This window comes from Myotis brandtii, unplaced genomic scaffold (genome assembly GCF_000412655.1).
Source record: "Myotis brandtii unplaced genomic scaffold, ASM41265v1 scaffold203, whole genome shotgun sequence".
Classification (NCBI taxonomy): domain Eukaryota; kingdom Metazoa; phylum Chordata; class Mammalia; order Chiroptera; family Vespertilionidae; genus Myotis; species Myotis brandtii.
In genome coordinates, this window is record NW_005357559.1 from 891,601 (window position 1) to 905,608 (window position 14,008).

Below are 14,008 nucleotides of genomic sequence, written 5' to 3' on the forward strand. Positions count from 1 at the left end.
TGAAATCAATTAAAAATATTTTTAAAAATACATGTTTATTCTTCCAGTTATTGAGCCAATAATTGGCTTTTTAAAAAATATATTTTATTGATTTTTTACAGAGAGGAAGGGAGAGGGATAGAGAGTTAGAAACATTGATGAGAGAGAAACATCAATCAGCTGCCTCCTGCACACCCCCCACTGGGGATATGCCCGCAACCAAGGTACATGCCCTTGACCGGAATCGAACCTGGGATCCTTCAGTCCGAAGGCCGACGCACTATCCACTGAGCCAAACCGGTCAGGGCTGGCTTTTCTTTTTGACTTTAACAAAGTTACTGTGTTTATTAAAAACCAGAGGCCTGGTGCACCAAATTCATGCATGGGGGCGGTGGACAGGTGGTCCCTTAGCCCGGCCTGCACCCTCTCACAATGCAGGGTCCCTCAGACATCCCTCTTGCAATCCGGGACCTCTGGCTCCTAACTGCTCGCCTGCCTGCCTGCCTGCCTGATCCGCCCCTATCCACTCTGCCTGCCTGATCCGCCCCTAACTACTCGGCCTGCCTGATCCACCCCTAACCACTCTGCATGCCTGCCTGGTCACCTCTAACTGCTCGCCTGCCTGTCTGATCACCCCTAACCACTCTGCCTGCCTGATCATCCCTAACCACTCTACCTGCCTGCCTGATTGCCCCTACCTGCTTGCCTGACTGCCTGATCAGCCCCAACTGCCTCTGCCCCCACCACCATGGCTTCGTCCGGAAGGACGTCCTGAATGTCATTTGGCTGTCTGGCCTAATTAGCATATTAAGCTTTTATTTTTATAGATATTTACAAAAATATTTTTTGGAAGAAAATAATGCATCTACCCAACATCCTATGGCTCTATTATCCTTTCAGGATATGGGTGATATAGAAAATTCTTCATTTAATCTTTTGAGCCCTATTTGAAATTGGCAAACACACAGGGAACCCAGATGTAAGAGGGCTGAGGAATTCTTACGGGACAGCATGGTTTCTCCAGAGCAGGTGCAGGATGTCCCCTTCTGCCTGTCCCATCACTATACATGTAATAGTGCTTTCCATGTGCAGCATCTGAACAGTTATTAAAGTGGTTGTCAACTTTACCTCGTTGTACTTGCCTTACAGGGATAACAGGCCACATCAAGTCAGCAGAAGTTCAGCATTTATTTTTAAAGATCTGGGCTGACATCAACATTTTCAATCACTAATATTAGTCCCAACTTTGCCTTAGGAGACTAGACATCAAGTCTATTCTAACATAAATAAGATATAGGTCTCAGCATTCTCTTTAAAAATGTTAAGAAGCAGAATATGTAGCCAGTAATAGCCAGGACCATCCCAGTAAAGGAAAAGCAATTCCATTTAATTGTTTCTAGATTTCAAGTTGCCAAGAAACCCTTCTATTAGCTAAAAAACAAAAGAGAGAATATACATTTAAGGGAGAGATCTTAGATTTATGGGCACAGTTAGAAATGCATTTAACACTGCCGTGTCTAATTTCATCTGTTTGTTATTATTTATTCAGTCGAATTGAAAGCATCAATCACAAATCAGAGTAATTAATAAGTGCAATACTGTTTCCATGATATAGCACATATTTTCAAATGCAGAATATGATCATCATTTGTTAGTAAAATACTGATATTTCAATCTCCAATCAAGAATGGAGGTCAAATCCTTTCAAAGAGGTCAGGCATGTCCTGGGTGCCTCACCTGAAAATACAGTTTGCACCATGGCTGCCACTGCTCTTTAGGGAGGAGGATGAGAGGAACCTTCTCAAATTTGACCCAGGCATCCAAAGGGCTCTTCCAAGTTAAACGTTGCTTCCATGATCCTCCTCACCCAAATGCCACTAACTCCAGGCAGAGCTGTGATAATGGGAAGTGATCAAAAGCTCAACTCATTAGCTGTAGAGAGGCCTTTGGTCTGGGATCCCAGAAAGAGAAGAGCCAGATGACCAGGAACCCTGAGGGAGAATATTCTCTGACCTCAGGGTAAAAGCCTTCTCTCTCTATTAAAAGAAAGAAGTGGCCCAGGCTGTGTCAGCGAGGAGGCAGTTCTTACAGGGCTGGAAGTACCCGCTCTGGACTCTCCCAGGTTAACCTGACATCTCTGTACTTAACACAGTGCCAAGCCTGCCCAGATCACATGACTTGGTGATTTCACAGCAAACTCTTTGGAGACTCAGGAGTCTGTCCATCTCTCTACCCTGCATTCCCTTCCCTTAAAACCAGCCTAAAATTGAGAGGGAAGAGAGGATAAAACTCACCTATCCTTGTTATGTCTTGAGCCCCAGTGCTCCACAATATTTGCATTCTGAAATTCTAATCCAGAAAGGCTCATTATTTTAAGATGGAGCCAGAAGAACTATTTAAAGTTAGTTTATAGCTCAAATTATCAGATTAATTTAAAATTAGGAATAACTTTTTCCAGCAGCTGAAAACTTTGTGTTCATATCTCAACTTTAAAATAATTATGCATTGTTAAGAGGGATTTAATAATGATATCCCATTTCAACATTTTAAGATTAATTTTTTTAACTTTTTGCATTATTCCTTTATTTTGGTTAATCCTCCTCCGAGGATATTTTTCATTGATTTTTTAGAGTGAAAGGGAGGAAGGAGGGAAAGAGAGAGAGAAACATTAATGTGCTACATTGATTAGTTGCCTTCTGCATGTGCCCTGAATGGGGGCCGGGGATCAAACCTGCAACCCTTTGGTGTAAGTGCCGATGCTCTAGCCACTTAGCACACCGGCTAGGGCTTTTTTTTTAGTTAGTTGTGTCTGCTAATAATTTATTTAAGCTTGTAACATTTTTATATTATAAATTGAGTTTTATGTGAATTTTTTATAAGCTATGTATTTAAAATCAATTGTTTCAAATTCACTGACTTTAATAAACCATAAATACAATTTTAAGTAAAATAATGAGTTATAGGGGTCTTTCAGGAATACAGCAAATAAATGCTAACATATCAATATCATCCTTGTGCTATAGTATTACCATCTTTCCTCCTCCTCTTTATCCTCCTCCTCCTCCTCATCCTGTTCTTCCTCTTCCTATTCCTCTTCCTCTATCTCCTCTTCTTTAAGTGTAAGATGGCGTTGTAAGGGGACTCAGAAGAATACATTTGCTAGTATAGGTATATCTGGGTTTGAATGTCAGCACTATCTCAAGTAGCATGACTTTGCAGAGATCAATTGACCTCTTTAAGCTCCAGTTTTTCCATCTGTAGATGAGAATCATAGAACCCACCCACACAGGCTTTTGTAAAGTTAAAGCAAGGACATGTATTTGAGAAGCTTAGCAGAGTGCATAAAGAGTGTCTAATAAAAGGTAGCTCTTTTTATTAAATTCTATTACCATATGAAGACTCAGAAATTGAACCTAAGAAGTAAGGAAATAACAATTGCTGAGAGAATACTAATACAGATACCTCACTTGCTTCTTAATTTAATCCCCCAACAATTCTTTGCAATAGAAGTAATTACTAACACTATTTTATAAATGAGAAAACCCGGGTCAGGGAGATTAAATAACCCACCCATTGAGTGTCTTTCACTTGGAAAACTCATCATTTTTCCTGCAATTATATCATGCTGAGCTGTTCCCATGCACCATCCACCTTTGTGCATAGTACATGAAAAGACTGATATTACAGGCATGTCAACATGTCCATTGTGAAGATCATTTGGCTCCCCAGGATCCATTCCACTTGCTAATAGCAACCCTTATTTCCTTTTGAGAAAACTCTGTCTCATTAGTGTTAGAAAAAAAAATAATTCCAGAATCAACTTCTCAGTGTGGAAGAAAAGGAGAGGGAATCTTCTCTCCCAGAACCACTCAGACCCACGTGGTTTCAACTCTGACAATTCTGGGACTTTGAAACAATTATTGGGATCCCTGTTTTTTAATTTTGTACCTCCAGAATTCTTCTGCAACCACAGCCTCCTATTGATTCTGTGTTTAGCCTTTCATAACCTATACTTTCTCTTATCCTGTCTCTTTATCTTGCTTGGAAGTAAGATTCCTAATGAATGTACCTATACTACTGTCACTTGTCAACTTCTGTCCTTATTTCTGTTCCTTGAGTATTAGTACAGTATAATGTTTAAGAGCACAAAATTTGGAGCCAAACTCCATGGGTTCAAATCCAACCTCCGCTGATTACTGATTTCCTCATTTATATTTACCTGAGGATTGTTTTGAAAATGAAATCAATTATTATTTATAAGTTTCTTAGAACAGTGTCTGGCACATCCTACACGTTATATATGTCTGTTGTTACAATTAACTTGTGCTCCTATTGTGAAAACCTTTTAACAGTAAAATTTGGAATCCTAAAGAAACACTTTTATTATTTTCTACCTCCCATTTGTCTCCCCCCCAAATCCTGACACTTCCCAGTTGGTGAAAAGTGAAGACTAAGCTCATCTCCTGCAGAATAACTAGTGGAAGGGCAATACACAAATCTCACAAACGCTGAAGTACCTCTTAGCAGTGACCCAGTCCCACCTTCCAATTACACAGCTGGCATAACACGAATTTGGTGCCTCCTCCACCCCAAAGTAACATGTACTTTGTAGGATCTATTTGGTCACAGTTGTAGAAGAGTTTGCTTTCATGAGCAAGCGAGCCTGATGTCTGTAATGTCTGCCTTGCAGAGCTTCTAGCTGATCATATCTATCACGAACATTCAGTGGATTATGTGTTACCTGCTCTCTGCACCGGCTGTCAGGAAAAAGAGCAATCTGACTTTACCATGACCTTGTTGGTTTTTAAAGTTCCTGGACAGGGAGTTAGTACTGTATGTGTGACCTCAGCCTTGGGCCTGACAGGCTGTGCCCTCGCAGGTGGGCATTGTTGTGTCTTGGGTCAGTAGGCAGCTGTAGCATTAACTCTAAGAACTGCAGAGCATGAATTCTATGTTCTTCCTTTTCCATTCTTTCATATCTCAGCTTCTACTCACCACCTGCTCACTGTAAACAGTGACTTCTGTTTTTCCTTCTTTGTTCCTTTTTCAACTCATTCATGTGGATAACCTGGATTAGTTTTCCTTTGGATCAGACTTCCCCTTCTCTGATGCTGCTGCTTTATTGTTTACTAGAGGCCCGATGCACAAAATTCATGCAAGAGTAGTCCTGCCTTCCCCCGGCTGCCGGCACCGGCTTCCCTCTGGTACCCAGGACCCGGGCTTCCCTCGCAGCCCCAGCTTCATCCGGAAGGTCATCAGATCTAATTAGCATATTATGCTTTTATTATTATAAATTGCCACACGTGTTCTGTTCAGAGGAGCATTGCAGGTTAGAATACATAACACATATAATGTTAGGAAGAGTAGCATATTCTAGTCTTCCTTTCCAGTAATCAAGATCTTTTTCTATAAAGCTCTATTTTAAAACTTCCCAAACATAAGTCTAGAGTCATTTAACTAGATATTAAATGCCTATGAATAGACAGGAAGGCAAGGGAGTCAGAACTGAGACACATCCATTTCTTAATTCAACCCAGCTGAGCTGACACAACAGTAAAAGCACCCAAGAAAGGGCAGGCACTGCACACAAAAGCATTTCAGTAACTATTTCTTGAAAGAAACAATAGCTAAGGCTTGTTCCTTCTTCTTAGAAACACAAAGGAGGGTGGACTATCCAGAGAAGTTGCTCAGCCATTCTAGTGTTTGTTCTCCTAAATTGTGTGTTTTCAATATTATGCTACCATTGCCAGTAATAATAGACAAAAGATGAGATGCTAATTGCATGAGAATAACCACTGAGAGTGAACACAGCAAATGGTGGATGTTTACAATATTTATGAACAACAGTCTCTACCTTGCCTTCATGCTGAAATAACATTTAAAAGGAGAGGGAAATTGCAAGGTGAAGTATCATTTGGCTGCAAGGAAGTCATTTATCATTTTAGTTAAGAATTTAGACTGTCAAACTCGATAAATGAAATGGTCCATTGATAGAACTCCAATCACTGATGCATAGCTTCTATATATAATGCCTAATTAAGTGTGCTTGATTAAACTATTTCTATAATGTGTTTGTGTTTTAAAGAATGCACAGTGGAATTTTTGAAGCTTCTCTAGATTATTTTTGATTACTCATGGACTTTTTGCTGCAACCACATTTTCCAAAGGAAAATCATTAAACATTAAATACTTCAGCAAAGTGAACTTTGCCCTTTGAAAGACGGTGTTATGTATGCTATAAATCTTGCAGAGATATTGCATTTGAGAGCTTTTCCTGAGATAACAAAGAAGGTACACCTTGGGATACAACATTTATTCCTCTTCAAGCAGTGACCTTTATAGTGCATTTTAAGCATGACCATTGCCTTTTAAAACTGCTCAATGTTGCATACAGACACTTTTCCCTGCACTGTATTGTGAGCAGGGAGATGAAATGAATATTTAGTGTTAACTCATAAAAATGGACCACATGATTTAACTCCTAATGGAATAAATTAGCTGTGATTATGAGCGTTTTTATTTTAGAAGAGGTTTTGTATGATTTTGTTAGGCCTCCTCAGTGCAAATCCAAGAGTCATAGGCAAGACTGGCTTATCTTTCAATAACCTGGTTTACATTTTAAATAGTGCCTTTCTATATGGATTTCCACTCATAAACCTTAGACAAACTGTCCTGATACCCAAGTAGGCCACCCAAGGAAAAGAGACTTTTTGAAAAGGAGAATAACAGAAAAAAAAATGTGCAGTTTAATCTCATTCACTGTATAACATAAATTCAATTTCATATCTTTAAGGCAATTCAATAAGGCATGGTACACTTAGAATAAAAAATTCTATTAGTGAACCTAATGAGGTTTAGTTATTGTCCATCCTTGTGAATAAAATTCCAATAAAGGCTAACATAACTTTGTTATTATTTAGGTACAGATCATTAATATCTAATGAAAGTAAGGTCAAAATTCAAATCCAAGTCATTATCACAAGTTGGATTTCAAGTAAAATTATTTATTTGATGACATATGATCCAACATTAAATTCAACTGCTGCTGAGGATTTCAGGGCCAAATGATGATTCAGAAATGCAAATTATACATAAGGCATTTGATTTCACACCTATATAAAGCTTTCATTATTTGATTAAATGTATTACAAACTTTTTAGTATTGCTCCAATATAGTCTGGGATTTGTAAAATGTAATTATATTAAATCATTGTGATTAATTTAGATTCTGTATTTTGTGAAGAACTCAATAAATTAATGTGCAAAAATAAATAAGACATTTCACTATACAGAACACTCAGTCTGGAATCAAGATGGTGAACTGAAAAGAGTCAAAATGTCTAAATTAAATCCAGTTGCTACTTATTAACTTTCATATTGTCCAGTGGCCATTTATTCTGAGCCTTAGGTCAAATAAAAATAAAAAGCATAATGTTCTCTACCAAGAGTGTTGTTAGGCTTAAGTTGGACAGTATATATGAAGTTAGAATGTTTGGCATATATTTATTTTACTTCAATTTCTTTGGAATTATCCTTCTTATGTGAAGTTTAATTGATTGTCTCCATAAAGCAAGATATCCACAGTTTTTATTACTAGTAATGTGAGGCCTCCTTGCTCCTTATGCCAACCAATTAAGTTTGTCCAAATAAATTCAATTCTCATAGATTAAAAATATTTTTAACAGAAAGCAATATATTCTAATGTCTGTAATCCAGTATATTAAAGTCCAGCTAAATAAAATTATAAGGCAGCACTTTCTTTCACTTGCAAAATGTCTTGCTATGTACAAATCTCAAACTCAGGTAAATAATAGTCATTGTAATGTGGAACACAAAATGTTAGCAAGTCATTGCAAGAAAGCACACAGAGTAATCTGAATAAAACTACAAAGAAAATCAATGAAGTCTACCAAACCTAGCTTCTAGAGGTAATGCTACAGCTTTCATACTTAATCATTTTAATATTTCTTTATTGACTCATTGGATTGTGTTTGTTCTGTACTACATTTTCGGGAGAAAGTTCACATCTTTTTTCAGACCACCAGTAATTATTCTAACATGTTTAAATATGGAGTGAGGAAGGCTCCTGGATAGAACCCTGGCACCCCCAATTTGACCTCTGTCAAGAACCAAGCCACAGCAACCTGACTGCACTGCTCCATTGCGCATTCTCTGGGTCAGTTGCTCCTCCTGACACCAGTGATTTTCTATTAAAATTTGTCCCAGTGGACCATCTCTGCCTGTTCCTGTAGCCTTTCCCCTGAAGAGCAGTCCTAGATGTATACACCAGTGCCCCCAGTAGAAGGTTCAGAAGTGCTTGAAGACCCACATCATTCTGTTTCCCTCTAGTTGGTCCCCAGGTTGGAGGACTCTCAAGATGATGGTGGAGTATGAATTTTACACTCACCTCCTCTCAGGATCAGGCTGGAAATACAATTAAATTAATAATCACCGTCCATAACCAACTAAAGACTAGCTGAAGAGGAGGCTTGTAACTAAGGATTTATAGAAGTTACATCGAGACCGCACCAACACAGCCGCTCACATGCCATGGTCTTGGATGAGCTTCACAGTCAGCCAGCCTGTTTGATCCCATGCACAAATGGGCCAATAGCAACCAAGACTCAATTACAATTGCAGGGTCCACTTAAACCTCACAAGGGACATTCTGAGAGCACCCAGCTCAGGATATCAAAGAGATTGCACCACTGGGTCCCACAGGACACCTACTACATAAGGCCACCCCACAAAAACTGGGAGTCATAGCAGATCTATCTAATACATAGAAACAAACACAAAGAGGCAGTCAAAAATGGGGAGACAAAGAAACAGCCAGCAAATGAAAGAACAGGAAGAAACTAAAGAAATAAAACACTAAGTGAAATGGAAGCAAGCAATTTATCAGATACAGAGTTCAAAGTAATGGTTATAAGAATGCTCAAGCAATTTAGGAAGAACTACACCAACATAAAAAGGGACATAGGAACCATACAAAAGAACCAGTCAGAAATGAAGAATACCATAGATGATATCAAGAATACACTGGAAAAAATAAAAAGTAGGTCAGATGAAGCAGAGGATCAAATTAGCATTTGAAAGACAAGGTAGAAAAGAAAAACCCCATCAGAGCAGTAAAAGAAAAAAAAAGAATTAAAAAAGGAGGATAGTTTAAGGGAACTTTGGAACAACATGAAGTGCAAAGACATCTGAATCATAGGGATACCAGAAAGAAAAGAGAAAGAACAAGGAAGGGATCAAGAACCTATTCGAAGAAATACTGACCAAAAATTTCCTTAACATGGTGAAGGAAAAAGACAAGTTCAGCAAGTGCAGAGTCCCAAAGAGGTCAACATCAACACACATCATAACTAAAATGTCAACGATTAAAGACAAAGAGTGAATACTTAAAAAAGCAAGAGAAAAGCAGTTAATTACCTACAAAAGAGCTCCCTAAAACTGTCACGTGATTTTTCAGAAGAAACATTTCAGGGCAGAAGGGATTGGCATGAAATATTCAAAGTGATGAAAAGCAAGGACCTACAACCAAAACTACTTTACCAGCAAGGTTATCATTTAAAATTGAAGGCGAGATAAAGAGCTTCTTAGACAAGAAAAGCAAAAGAAGTTTGTAGCCAATAAATCAGTAGTATAAGAAGTAGTAGAGAGTCTGCTTTATGAAGTTAGAGGAAGAAGAAGAAAAAACACACAAATAAACAACAATGGGAAAAAAACCCCAAAGCTACAATAAAAAGAAAAAAACAACAACAGAGGAACAGAGTTAAAAGAATAAAATAGCCATAAATACACACCTATCAATAATCATTAGTTCTATCTTAATTAGTTGCATATTAATTATGTATATTAATTATGTATAATAATTAGTTGTATTTTCAGTTTGATCCTGAGAGAATGTGAGTGTAAAATCCACCTACTCCACCGTCATCTTGAGAATCCTCCAACTTGGGAACCAAATGGAGGGAAACAGGATGTTATGGGTCTTCAAGCACTTCTGAACCTTATACTGGGTGTACAGGTATGTATACCTGAGACTGCTCTTCAGGGGAAAGGCTACAGGAACAGGTAGTGATGGTATCCTGGGACAAATTTTAGAAAATCGCAGGTGTTGGGAGGAGCAACTTACCTATAGAACGCACAATAAAGCAGCACATCCAGGTTGCTGTGGCTTGGTTTTTGGCAAAGGTCAAATTGGGGGCACCAGAGTTCTATCCAGTAGCCCTTCTTTCTACATATTTAAACATTTTAGAAAAATTACTGATGGTCTGAAAAATATGTGGACTTTCTGCCAGAAATGTAATACAGAACAAACACAATCCAATGAGTCAATAAAGAACAAAGTTGGAGGTACCACAATATCTGATATCAAAGTATACTACAAGGCCATTGTAATCAAAACAGTCTTGTACTCACATAAGAACAGGCATATAGATCAATGGAACAGAACAAAGAGCCTAGAAATAACCCACATCTATGTAGCTAATTAATATTTGAAAAATAAGGCAGTAAGACAGTCTGGAATAAGACAGTCTTTTCAATGAATGGTGTTTGGAAAATTAGACAGGTAAATGCAAAAAAACGATACAGGATGACCAATTTACACAAAAATAAACTCAAAATCAATAAAAGACTTAAATGTAAGTGCTGAAACCATAAAAATCCTAAAAGAAACATAGGCAGTAAAATAGCCATCTCTCATAGCAATATTTTTGCCAATATGTCTCTTAGAGCAAGGGAAACATAGGAAAAATAAACAAATGGGGCTACATTAAACTAAAAAGCCTCTTCACAGCAAAATAAACCATCAACAAAATGCAAAAGGAACACTCTCTATGGGAGAACATATTTGCCAATGGTACATATGATAAGGGGTTAATTTGCAAAATATATAAAGAATTTATACAACTCAACACAAGGAAGACAAACAACCCAATTTAAAAATGGGCAAAGGACATGAATAGACACTTTTTCATAGAGACATACAGATGGTCAATAGACATATGAAAAAATGCTCAACGTCACTAATTATCAGAGAGATATAAATCGAAATGACAATGAGGTTTCACCTCACATCTGTCAGAATGGCTACCATCAGTAACTCAACAAACAGCAAGTGCTGGCAAGGATGTAGGGGGAAAAAGGGGGAATCTTAGCGTACTGTTCGTGGGAATGCAGGCTAGTACAGCCACTGTAGAAAACAGTATAGAGTTACCTCAAAAAATTAAAAATTGAACTATCTTTGACCGAGCAATTCCACTTCTGGGAATATATCCTAAGCATTCTGAAATACCAATTCAAAAGGATACATGTACCCCTATTTTATAGACGCAGTATTTACAATAACCAAGATCAGGAGAGAATCCAAGTTCCCATTAGTAGATGAGTGGATAAAAAAAAAAAGCTGTGGTACATTTACATAATGGAATACTATGCAACTGTGAAAAAGAAGGACCTCTTACCTTTTGTGACAGCATAGATGGACCTGGAGATTATCATGCTAAGTGAAATAAGCCAATCAGAGAAAGACAAATGCCATATGATCTCAGTCATATGTGGAATGTAAGAAAGAAAACAAACTGATGAATAAAATAAAAACAGAGGCATGGATATATGGGACAGACTGAGAGCTGTCAGAGGGTGTGGAAGACTAGATATAAGAAGGTGAAGAGATTAGCCAAAGAACAGTGTGAAGATGGATAGAGGGAAGGGGGCCAGGGCTTGGTAGAGGCAGGCAAAGGGTGGGGGATAGGGACATCTGTAATAGTGTCAACAATAAAATCAAAGAATAATAAATAAATTAAATGTTTAAATATGAAAAGTTCTTATCTTTTGTTATATTAGAAATGCAACCTGAGTCTCCTATTATATCAAGTGGAACTCAACAAAGCCCTCCCCAAGAATACTGTGTTTTATGCCCAAGACAAACCTGAGGACCATAATTCCTTTGTATTTGCCTTAGCAAAAAGGAGAGAGCAACAGAACCAATCTAAAAAATGTTTAAGCAAGAACAAACTTCTTCAATGATGCCATGAGACCTGGTTTAGTCACTGTTGAGGTTATAGAACTCCAGATATACAGCTACTTATATAGTCTATTTCCATCATCAATATATATTTTAGAGCACAAAACAAAGTCCTTGTTTGTAAGGAGTTATAATCTTGTTAGATAATGAACACATTTAGGAAAAGTGAAGCTAAAATTTTAAAAAAATAAATAAAATGGGAAAAGTGACTTTGTAATGTAATGTTTAATCATCTAACAAAGTTATTTATACATTCAACAAAAACATAAATGCCTACATTTTTCCAGGCAGTGTATACAATAATAATAATTTTTAAAAGCCAGCAGAGTATTTAACTGATTTTTCCTATAGAGACTGAAAATAATTTCTCTGATGTATTTAGATGCAAAAACTATATCTAAGTAAAATCGGCGCACTTAAATATAAGAAGAACCTGGCATGAGTGGGGGAGCTGGTGGGGTAATGTGGGGATGAGGACACATATGTAACAACTTAATCAATAAAGAAACTTAAAAAAAAAACTTAAAAAGAAAGTAAAAGTGCAAATGGGTGATTAAGGTGACACCTTAATGTGAATAAATTTTAGGTGGTGTAAAAAAAAAAAAAGAAGAAGAACCTGGAAGTTGTGTTGTGAACAAATAAATTAATGAAATGGAACAGATTTATGAGTAAATGGTAATGGTAATTTATACTAGCTTCAGTATGTTGAATGACTGTATTGAGGGCTAACATTTAATGTGTACTCATTACGTCTTAGGCATTGTTCTAGGCACTTTTGCATGAATTAATATCATAATAATTCTTTGAGGTAAATGGTATTTGCCCTCATTTTTACCATTGAGGAAAAAGATATAAACATGTGAAATAACTTTCCTAGGTTAAACAGCCTGTAAGTACCATAGTTGGGATTTTTAATTCAGGGAACTGGGCATCAGAGCTGAGTCATAGCCACTAGGTATATGAATTTCCTCTCCAATAAATACAGTGTTTCAGAAGAGGCTTCTATTTCATAGAATTCAATATAATTTTCAACTATAAGAGAAAAATACTGCTTCATTTGGTTTATTGTCTAGTACGCTTTGATGATTAATTCACTCCATACTCTCCTCCATGTTTCCACACCGGTATCCACAGTATACACCTCAAATTAGATGTGGCACCTAGAGCTAACGCTTGTATTAGTTCAGATCATCTGTCTTCATAAAACACTATCACAGTAAAAGTGGAGGAAATTGAGTGAGCGATGTAGCCGCTGGAGAATGTGGAGAGAGGGTGGGGAATAAAAATCTTAAGAGAAAAGGAGACAAAAACAATTTGAGCTGTGAAATGGCCCGAGCATAATTAGTGCTAGAATGTTTAAAAAATTAGCAGCAAGAACTTAATCTACCTTCTGTACCTTTCTTTCTTTCTTTTTTTTTTTTTTGCATCAATCATCTTTATTTTTTTGTTACATAAAACACGGTTAGCTGGGCAAGACGGAAAGCATACCTTCCTGTTCCTGGAACCCGGGGCTAGAGCTGAGAGGGACGAGGGGGATGCAGGACAACACGGAGATGAAGGGTACTGGGGAGGGCATTGGCTCTCCCCACCTGCTATAGAGTTATCTCAAGACAACACACCATGCTACATGGTCACCCCATTAACACATCCTTCCCAAGTCAAGACATTGCCTTACAAATGAGCTCCAAGACCATATAAATGACAAAAAAAAATCTTATTCAAATATACAATATTTGCTATTGTAGGAAAAGTCAGGGTGTACATATTCAACACGGCTGGGCAGTAGGACACAAGGGCGGGGAGGCGGGGAGCATCTCTGCAGTCCTACTAAGCAGCAGCTAACTCAGAAATCTGCAGCTAGCTTGGGAATGCTCCCCTCCAGAAGTGGGGGGTGACGGGCCTGAACTTGGAATATCCAGGCCAGAAAAGAGGGATTCTAGGTTGCAGCACTTAGAATGCTTTGGAATAAATATATTATTTTTCAATTTAAAT